At 22.4% G+C, this 12,066-nt stretch overlaps 1 protein-coding gene across 1 annotated transcript in view; it reads left to right on the forward strand.

Moving 5' to 3' along the window:
* The window catches only part of LOC119666603 (basement membrane-specific heparan sulfate proteoglycan core protein), a 244,857-nt gene that overhangs the window by 224,219 nt on the left and 8,572 nt on the right, over positions 1-12,066 (forward strand). The gene's annotated exons all lie outside the window — the stretch shown is intronic.

Raw genomic sequence — 12,066 nt, forward strand, 5'->3', positions numbered from 1 at the left:
TTTTTGATTAATTAAATTTATATCGCATTTTTGTAAATACTATTAACAAATAGAACAAAAAATGTTCGTTGTAAAATAAAATTTATTTTGTAAATTAATTATTTTATTTGTTGCTAAATCGGTGGCGGTTCTTTAACACAATGTCTACAGGAAATGAGACCTCATCATAGGTCTCATTTTGTACAGTTCAATTAAAAAAATTTATTATAAACCCATGCATGCCAAATTCCTAAAATCAAATTAAAAAATAAAAACAAATAAACAATTATTAATAATTGATATATATATTTATATATATATATATATATAACCTTCAAATTTAGTTTATAAAATAAAAGATTTTAATTATTTTAACTACATATGTATAATTTTTTCCTTATAATAATAATATTGTTTTTATTTTCAACTAACTTTAACAATATTAAAACAATAATATTTTTATTGTAATTTTACATATAATAATTTAGCACTATAATATATAAATATATATATATGGCTGCCATTAAATTTAAATAAAAATTATATTTACATAAATTTTAAGTACGAAAAACCAATCCAATAAAAATACAATTTTATTAACAATTTTACACATGAAAATAACAATTTTGTATTTGTTTTAATTTTTTTAACACATCTTCATTTTGGTTTTGGTCCAGTTTTGGTTTAATTTTGGTTTAATTTTGGTTTAATTTTTTACTTCATTTTGTGTAAATCCAAAATTTATGTTAAAACAAAAACAATATAAAGTACGTGTACATTTCGATAATATAATTTTTTAATTTGTGAAATGTGTCAAAATTTGTCTCTGGTTTTTGTTTACAAATAAATATAGAAATTTCTTTGAAAAAAAAAATAATTTTTTGTTTTCAAGAAATACAAAAAATTGGTTGTGGATTATTTTTGTTTGTCCCGGATATATTTAATTTCTACCTTGTTTATTATATCTCTTTTTTTCTCTCTCTCTCTCTTTCTACTCTCTATCTATAACATATTTTTTCTAATATTTTTTGTTCATTAATTATAAAATATTAAATTTTTGTTTTGAGTTTCTGTATGGTTTTATTTTTTAAATCTATTTTTTAGAAATTCTTTATATTATATATAGTTATCTTTTATTTGATATATCTAGTGTGGCAAAAATTTAGACGCGGTTCCGGTTTCTCTAGAAAACTCACTTGAAAACAAAGTTTAGTAAAGAAAGCTTTTATGAGCAACTTTTCCCACTACGCTATATGTCAATATCAGTGCCATGTTGTCGTGCAATACCTATGGACTAGAACTACGGCACGCAGGGTCTGAATGGAAAATATGTTTTGAAAAAAATATTTTAAAAAGTACTTGGTCTCCTTAAATGTGAAAGTCCTCAAAATCTACAATAAACTACCTAAAGATTTAACTCCATTTGGTATTGCTAGAAAACAATTGGTCATACGTAGTTTGCAGTTAGCCCACATAACCAAAACTAATCAATATGTCAATATAGCTTAACTTTCGAGATATTACCAACTATCACGCCTATTTTTTGTAACTCTATACATCCAAAGTAAAAAATTGCCACTAGATGATTAACTATTAAACCAGTTTGAATGTTCATATCTCGAAGAGTAAGCCAATATTACTATATTGGGTTGTGGAAAATTTGCTCAAAAAAACTGACTTAACTAAAATCTGATATCAATTTGACAAACCGAGAAATTCGGAATTATAACAAGATTTTACCTTTTCTCATTTTAAAAGATTGCAAGTACGTTTAGAGTTATTTGCAATTAGTAAAAATATATGTTAAGATAGTATACTTTGTAGAAAATTTGTGAACTATTTATGAAAAGAATTATTGATTAGTTTTATTTTTAATAATCTAAAATTTTTTGCAATAGATAAATCAAAATTTGAACAGATTATCCATAAAGACGCTGATAGGCTTTCATGTCATGTACCAATTTTGCATAAAAATGTTTCTTCGTTTCTCTGATATATTTTTTGATAATTAGTTTTGAAATAGGTGATATAAAATTGATGTATTAATATTTTTATATATACTTAATCATACTTAAAATAGAAGTTTTAAACAGAAGTATAGAAACACCCATACTTTCTAATAGACTTTCATACAGAAAGATAATTTTGCATAAAGAATTTTCTTCGGTCTTCTTACGAATTTTATAAAAGTTAGGTATGCAAAAAATAAGAAGCGACGTGGCTACTCATGAAACATAATCTCCTACACTCTTCCAAAACAATAATAAAAATAATAACAATCAATAATTAACAATGGGTTCGAATGTACCTAATGCTATAAAAACAGTACGGAATTTATAGCACTTACCTTCCGACGTTATGTGTTATAAATATGAGTATTCAAAAGACCTGTAAAAAAGTAGCATCACCAGATCTTAATGTACCGAAAAAGAAAATAGTGGGCGTTCTTAATTATTTCGATTTGCTAGTAACATTGTAAAATGTAGGAAGGAAAGAAGGAAGAACTATTTACCGCTTACCCGTCAATTTCAAGCACGCGTTTCACAGCGAATAAATAATTTTATTATTTATCGAAGGATCTAAGACCACTGGCTTACTTTCTGGAAAACAATTTTGGAAAATTAATTTCCGGTACATACCACAGTGTATAAATTTGTAAATTAAAAATCTTAATCTTAAAGAGAGAAAAGACTATAGTAGACTATAAAGTCTATTGTAGTGTTAGAATACAGTTCTAACACTTATCATTGAATAATCCGATGAACTTTCAAATTCGTCTACTATAAATTGGACTAATACAGATGCACTGTATTTATATAATATTATGGAAGATTATGATTTGTGTAATTTTTTAACAAGATCGATCTTTAATTTTATAAATATAAATAATCTCTTAAGCTTAACATAATCTTGAACTTAAAAAAATCAGTTAATTAGAGATATGCAGTTCCTGAAGTACAATAATTAAACTAAGTACCATTTTATAGCAAAGAATAATTTCAATATTGATCGTATCTATATGGTCATTATTATAATGAAAGTATATTTTTTATAATCAATCAATTCAATTCAATAAACTTATGATAAGTTACTCTTTTACAAATTTTAATCTAAGCTCTGTTTTACGCTTAGGTTAGGTTATGGTTATGATTTGCTGTGGTCATAGGGTCCTGCTTTACTGAGAGCACAAAACTGTGTTCTTTCTACTGTAGAATGTGATTAGTGGTTTAAGTTTCAAAACAATAAGTTTAAATATAATAGAATATTTAAATTTTTTTTTTTTATTTTTTTAAATTATATTAATTTTATTTTAATATTCTTTCTCTCTTCTAACTTTCTATAATAATTTGCATTCATTAAACATATGCACACTCATTAATTACACTCACATAAAACTATTTCAAGTAGTTTATAATTGATTTCTATAATTTTTATGATATAATATGTATAATAATATGTATGATTATTTGTTAATACTGTTAAAAATTTATTTAAAATATTTAAAAATATTCTTTAAATAATTTTGTTTTTTAATGCCCTATCATTTATGTACTCTAAACACTTACATTTTTTTTTAATATTATTAAATTATTTTTTTTTTGTAATTCTTATTTATTGTATGTATAAATTTTATAATTAAAATATTTTAATTTTTTTTTTTGATAATTTTTATAAGCTCTTTTATTTTAAGCTTTACGTGTTATACATCAATTTGTGTTAAATTATTATTAATCATAATATTTATCTTACATATATATGTTTATGTGTTATTTATTTATTTGTATTTTAATTTTTCCGTGTATATTTTAGTATTGATATATAGTTTGTATTAATTGTGAGTAAATAATATTATTTTTTGTTAGCTTAATTTGTGTTTGATTTTTTTTGAAATCACATTTAAATATTGCACAATAAGTATATGTATTAAATTAGTTAATAGCACAAATCGTATATTATTTATACACAAATGGTAAATAATACTTGTATTTTTAGCAGATACGCACATATTGTGTTAACCAATTTTGTAAGAGATTAATTCTTGTGTCTTGTAGCTTTCAATAAGTTAAAATCAGTTCAAAAAGTCAAATCAATTATTTTTTGAAAATACGTTCTTTATATATGAATATATTTATATTACTAATTTTTTTTAATTATTGATTTTGCTTCTATATCTTATATTTTTATGCATTTTTAATTAATATACAACTTTTTTCTGCTTCTCTCTTTTTACATTTTTCTCTTACTCTACAATATTTTTGTACAACTTATTTTGTAAAATTTACAAAAATATATATACAAAAAACAAAAACAAATTTGCAAAAAAAAAAAACAATATATAATATATTTATTTATAAAAAATATTGTCACTCTATACTTATACATAAAAACAAAAAATTCACACACACAATTTTGTTAAAACTAAAATAAAAATTACAACACTCGTGCATAAATGCAAACACTAATAATATAAAAAAAAAATATAATAAAATAATATAAAAATTTTATTTTTTGTTAATATAAAAATTAAAAAAAAAATAAATAATTGAAATATTGAATAATATTGAAATATTAAACTAAAAAAAAAAACACAATTTTAAAGGAGGTCACAGCATAAATGAGTTTCCTTGCATGGTTCTCTATATTTGTCCAGGTGTGTTCCATCAATAATAATTATAATTTTTATATAATTTATTACAATATTATATTTATGTATATTTTTTTAGATGTAAAAAATATTTGTTCTCATGTAGCTAAAAAATTTAGAAATTACTTTCACTTAAATCTTGAATGCAAAGACTTTAAGAAATACTGTATTAAGCAATAGGCTTTTCACGAATTTAGTAGTAGCAAGTAGTAAATCTTTGAAATTGGTCGAAATAATATCCTTCATACCGTGCCTACAACCTCAGCTATCCATTTTAGCAGCACTCAAACACAAAGTTCGTCTTTCAGTTTTTGTCTGTTAGTCCTCATGCTATGTAAATAATTTAAAAAAATATATATCATTTTATATAGAAAATATTTTATTAATAAATAATTAATTTGGATCGTAAAATGTACGTTGAACACATTATTATTGTACATAAAACAATAAATTTTTAATCCGTTTTCATTGTATCATTATATACTTAACCATGGTTTTTTTATTGCATAAAATTAAATACTTATTTAAACTACTTTAAAACTACTTAAAAAATTTTAAATATAATAAATAACTTAATATAAAGCATATTTTAGATTATATACTAATTAAGTATTATTGATTAACAATATCGCAAATATTTCAACTATTAACATTTTTAATTATCTGCATATATTTTTCTAGATACCTTATAAGTCCCTATTTCAGATATAACAATATTAAATAAAGTAATATACTCATAAATTTCAGTACATGAATGTATTACTACTAGACCATTTAAAAGTAAATAATATAAACAACAATATATTACAATCCAAATAGTAGTTATTAAACTGTTATAAAATTATATCATTATATGAAAAACTCCTTAACTCCCTTACTAGTATTTTACTCTAATTTAAATATATACTATAATTAGAGTGTACACAATGAGAAACACGATGAATAAGTGTTATTAACACTTTAAAATCTCAATGTTTGAACATTAACCCGTTACTGCCAGAGACCCAGCACTATAAAAGAAAAGTGTCGCACAGTGTAATATTTTAACAGACCTTACAGTTTTGACTCAGACATAACTACAATAGATTATAATTGTGATTTTATGATGTTTAAATACTGGCTCTTTAGTTTTTGTAGTTCTTTTATACCATAACAACTGTGGTCACTTATTTGATCCATTCTATTATATGCGTATTCATTCCATTTAAATTAAGGTGAAACTATGGAATCATATTGTATTTTGAAGTCTGACATATCTTTCTGATGGAATATAGATTGCACTTAGGTCAAGAGTATGTGATAACGTAGGGTTAGAATAACCCTATGCATTTTTTTACACTATTTATTGTGATTTTTTCGCGATGTTGCCATATAATTCTGTTCTATGTCAAAGTTTTTTTGAAATAATTTCAATTCGACATTTTTATTGTCTTTTATTGACTTTTATTAACTTTTTATTGACTTATTAGAGAATACTTAACATGAATATAATATAAACTGATTCAACGGCTTAGTAGATATTGCGAATTAAGACATAAACATTCCATAGAAAAAAGTATTTTCAGTACTTCTAATCTATTCACTTCTCCAGGAAACTATACTAATTTTTCTCTCCATAAGAATCTTCTTCATATTATAACGAATATTATTTGAAAAAAGGTTAGTGAAATCGACAATTCCACCGTTTTCAAGTGTTGCGCTAATCATCACTTTCAATTCATTTTTATTACATAGAAAATATTCAGTGACATATTTTAACACGCCTGTCTATGAGACATAATGATGTCAAATATAATTAATTTGTGCAAGAATTTAAAAATAACAAAAATATTCCAATTCTCCTTGATTGTAATAAATCGAAATAACCAGGTTGAGCATTTTTTTTGTTATAAATAGTAATATTATTATTAAAAGCAATAAGTCAATAACACTTTAATCGTAGTCTTAAATTCAAAAAAATTGAATGAGGTTTATTATATGTAGCTACATAGTAACTATGATTTTATAACTCTGTACTGTTTTTCTTGATTACTATTCACTATACTTTTATAAACTAGAGTGGATCTTCTTATAGGTATATAGAATTAATAAACCCTTTAATAAAATCAAACTATGACTTTAGGACAGTTCTGATCTTCTTCCTAAAAATTATTCACTTTACTTGTATAAATTTCATGGATTGTAGATAGCTAGCATGGATTTTTTATAATCTGTTCTTTTTAACTGTAATTATTACTTTACTGCTCTAAACCATTCAATTCAATCAATCAATCAATCCAGTACGTTCCCATGGGAACATTGGGCCATCTCTAAGGCTCTAAACCATCCTTCTTGTTATTTACTATACTTATTTAGACTAGAATGGATCTTTTAGGTATATAGAATAACCCCTATAAAACCCATAAAGAAATCCGTTAATAAAATATAATAATGATTTTACCTCTATAGACTTGTACCTATTACTTTACAGCTCTGAACTATTAATTCATCTTAATTGTTCTTCACTATACTTGTATAGACTAGAATGAATCTTTTTATAGGTATATAATATAACACCTATATGGTATGCTCCATTAATAAATAGTTTAATAAAATTAAACTAAGACTTTACATCTATATTCTGTTTTTCTTAATTGTAACTATTACTTTACGGCTCTGAGCTATACTTCTTAATTGTTATTCTCTGTGCTTGTATAGTCTATAATGGATCATCTGATAGCTATATAGAATTAATATATCCTTTATTAAAATTACGCGTTGATTTTATGTCTAGGAATTGCTCATTTTAATTGTTATTCACTATACGTGTGTAGAGTAGACTTAAATGTGTTATAAGCATATAGCATTAATATGTCTTTGAATAAAATTAAAAATATATTAATTCTACAATTTTTAATTATTTGAAAATCTATTATTCTCCCATTCATATCACAAAAAAAGAATGCTGCAAATATTTCAAATTAATACTAATTACGTATGAAATATTTTCATATCATTAATAATTTATATAAAATAGGTATATAAAAAAATAATTTTATTAACAACTAAACTGTTAAATACACTATAGTTAATAAATTAATACGTATTATTAATTGTGTATACATAATCCATTTGTAAAATGATCCCTTACTGAGAATCAAAAACCTCTAAATTCTGTTTGGCATTCTAAATATTTGAGATAATATTCAAATTCGAAGTATTTTGGCAAAATTATCTTCTATTAATTGATTTCGAAGAAGAAGAAGAAAAATTTTTGATTTTCAAAAAGTACCTTTTGTTGCATACAACATTTGTAGTAGCTGTCGATTGTAATTTGTAACGTATTTTCAGACTTATACTTATTACATTAACTAAAAACATTATTTCTAATATTGTTTTTACTTTTCTTTTACACTTTATTTTCATATATTTTACCCCAACATGAAATACTCCAATTTTATGTCAATTTAATCCCAAATCCAAAATGCGCTCATTCAAACAATAAATCATAATTGCAATAAATTGTGCCAAACAAAAAAAAACATTTCAATTAACTGTGGAATAAACTCTAAAAACGGTACTAAATTTAATTACTCACTTGTGTATGAATTAAAAAAAAAATAACATTTCGTATATTGTAAAACAAATGAAAATTTTATATTCAAAATCTTTACAAATGAAATACTTGATATAAACTGATTTATACTGTTGCGAAAAGACTATAAGTTCACAAAAGCCTTAGTTTCCAAACCTCCACAACGCGTTTCATACGCCTGTCAACCGAGCGACTTCAAATGTGTCTCTCATCCACATACCTGCATCAAAGCATCAATGGTCTGCGATGGCATACATGATTGTACCGATCATTCGGATGAATCCAATTGCACCAACCGTGATCAAACACTGGGCTTCAAGCGCTGGAAGAAGAATCATCATACACCAGAACCCCAACAGACGAAGACACAAAAAGATAATAGAAAAAATCGACGCCATCTTAAGTCCAAACGCAACAAGACCAACAAGACCAACAAGAACAGCAAAAACAACAACAAAACAACCAAACACAGTCTTAAAAATCTCGGTTTGTTTTAAAATTATATTTATTTTAAGGTTTTTTTTGTTATAATTAGTAATTGTTTTTTTATAGATTTTTAGGTTTTTAGCACAACACTTTTTATTTGAAACACAATTTATATGTAATTTATTTTTTTAATTATATTTTTTTGTATTATAATTGATTTGATGTGTTCTTTAATTATAGTAGAAATTTATTTAAAGTTTAACATTAGTAGAAGTAAAGAACTTTAACAGCAATCCACACAGGTGCACTAGTTAGCACACTACTATTTTATACACATAAATCCGGTAGTGCCTTATGAGCTCCCAAGATTTAGCTGATCCTGAAGTTTATTCTAATTTTTTCAGTGGAAAAATTGGTGCTGTAAAACAAATGTCCTTTGTGTAATAAAAATGTATTTATATATAGATATTATTTATATAGGAGTAGTATATATGATATATTTTTAATAATTACAAATATAAATGTTATAGATTGTATTAGGTTGTCTACACTAAAAAGTTTTCGTACTATATCTTTATACAATACTCTCATATCTTTATTAAGTTCGGTAGATAATATTTATATGAGTTATTATTTATGTTGATTTACTTAATATATTAAACAAATTAATTATAAATTAACTTAATGTAAAAATGAAAAAAAAAACTAACTTAAACATTTATGAATTTATTAAAAAGATAATAAAAAATAATTAATAATTGATATCAATTTTATTATTCAGAATAGCAAATTATTAAATGAAGAAAAATAATTTTATTACCTTAAATAATAATAAATTATTGAAAAGAAAGAAAATTGCAGCATTTTTTAAATAATACTTATATTAATATAAATAATAAATTACTAATAAATAACAAATTCTTTTAATTTTTATTTTTACAACATAATCATATATAAAGTAGAATTTTTTTTTCTTAAAATTAATATGTAAAAATTCATAGCATAAAATTTTAGTATTTTTTGAATATATTATTATATTATCATATATGAAAAGCAAATTCTTTTGATTTAATAATCATAAATAAATTAAAATTTTTTATTATAAAATTTAAATCAAATCATATATAAACATAAACATTAGAATTTTTTTATTAAAACTAATATGGAAAAATTCATATAAGATTTCAGCATTTTTTAAAAACATAGACGAAAAGCATCTAATTTTGTTAACATCATTGAAAATTTTTTTTTAATATGCATTAAAATTTTTATATTTAAATGCATTATTAAAAATTTAATTCTCTTGAACTTAATATCATAATACTTCATAAAACTTCTACAAACTGTTCTTAAAAATGAAAAAATTATGATATTAAAAGTATTTAAATACATAGAGCACAATATTATACATATATTGTATAATATATACATATATATATGGGATATATATACATATATCCCTTTAGAAATTCAAAGGTCTATAATCAAAATTCTTACCTACATGAACTTTTTGCATAATTAAAACTGAGTGAACTAAAGAAACAATCTGTGGTCTATGTGAAATCTTTTGCAGGCCCACCCTAAAAGCTTAATACCCAAATAATATTAATACAACTTATTAATGCATAATTTATGAATCAGGAAAATGCTTTCATATTCTTAAGATCATAAAAATATATTAATAAATTCATTCTTTTTTCTATTAATATTTTATTAAAAATTCAGTTTTAAAGTTATATTTATTCCCCTACCCCAATAAATTTAAGGATAACATTTATATTTGATGAACAAATATTAAAAAATATAAAAAAAAAACCTTAAGCTTAAAACACTTGAGATTTGAAAATATCACTCAGCAGTTAACTATACATATATATAAAAGACACTAACTTTCCTAGCTTTCATTCATCTTGTTAGTTGATATTCTACATATATTCTGATATTGTTAGTTAATATGTTGGGTGCCAGAGAAGTGACAGTATAGTATATCAAATGATTGCATTACCTCAGCTAATGTCCACATCTAGCTTGTAGAGAGTTGGAAATTTGATAGATATTATTATTGTTAAGTTTGTCAATAGCATTAATCGCTATCTTGTCTATATATTAAAAGATATTACCTAAGGAAAGTATAATAGATAAGTTTTATGTAAAATTGTCCATTTAAAAATTATAATTATAAATTAATGTTGATTTTTTTGTCTAATGTGACGCGTCTAATAACGAAAAAAACTAGAAGAGTTCGAACAGTAATAAAGAAGCAAGAACAAAAATTTGTTTCGTTTATTAAAATATAGTCAGCCAAAATTCAATCAAATCAACTATAAGGGTGAAACACTTATAATTATAAATTATTGAAGATTTTTTAATTAAGGAGTAATTACGTTGAATTATAATAACAGTATAATTAATAATAATACCAATAATAATTATTTATATATTTATAAAATATTATATACAATTAGAAATTTCAATTTTATTTATGTACATATACAGTTTTTATTTATAAATGTAAATTATTAATTTTTCCAGATATATTTTTAAAAAATAATATTTGAAATATATCATGAAATGATCTGGTTCACAAAAAATTTGAAGTATAATTTTGTTTCCAATTAAATTTATTTTAATGTAATTTTAAAGAATTTTAAAAATGTGATAATTTTATAATAAATTGTTTTTTTTTATTGTTTGATCTATAAAAATAATCTTTTTGTTTATAAGTTTTTCTTATATTTTATCTGTAACTTTCTCAGAAATTTTTTATCAATTAGTTTCATCCGTCTATTTTTTCAAAGTTTTTGCCATTAATTATTTTAAATATAACTACTTTTAATATTTAGTTTTTAATATTTAATTCAATTTCTTAAATGTATATAAACAAAAATTATATTTATTATTATTATTACTTTTGTAATAACTCAGGCATTAATTTAAGTTAACATTGTTAAGTTGTAAGTACACTGAAAAAATTTTATTTATACAATTATACATTCAAATTTCCATACACAAATTTTTCCATTTATTTTATTAAATCATAATAAAATCACATTAAATAATATATATTTCATTTCTTTGCTGTCTTGTATTTACTTAGTCTAGTCTATATGTGCTTAACTTTGGCTCTATAACCAATCCATTTTAGAAACGAAAATCCCAACCAAAATTTTGTAAATAAAAACTTTTGATTAACATTTTGTAAATAAATTATAAAACTAAATAATTTTTATTTAAATATTATTTTAACATAAATTAAAAAAAAATTTTTTTGAACTAACATACATTTTTAATATAAAATTAAAAAAAATTTTAATAATGTAAAAAATCATAACTTTAGTATTTTTGGTAAAATGGTAACTCATTGTATAAATCACTTAGTATTAAAACTTGTATACAAATAGTAAATTTGTTAGTTATTCAAAATTTAAATGTTTTAAAATTA

This window comes from Teleopsis dalmanni, chromosome 1 (genome assembly GCF_002237135.1).
Source record: "Teleopsis dalmanni isolate 2A chromosome 1, ASM223713v2, whole genome shotgun sequence".
In the NCBI taxonomy this organism is placed as follows: Eukaryota; Metazoa; Arthropoda; class Insecta; order Diptera; family Diopsidae; genus Teleopsis; species Teleopsis dalmanni.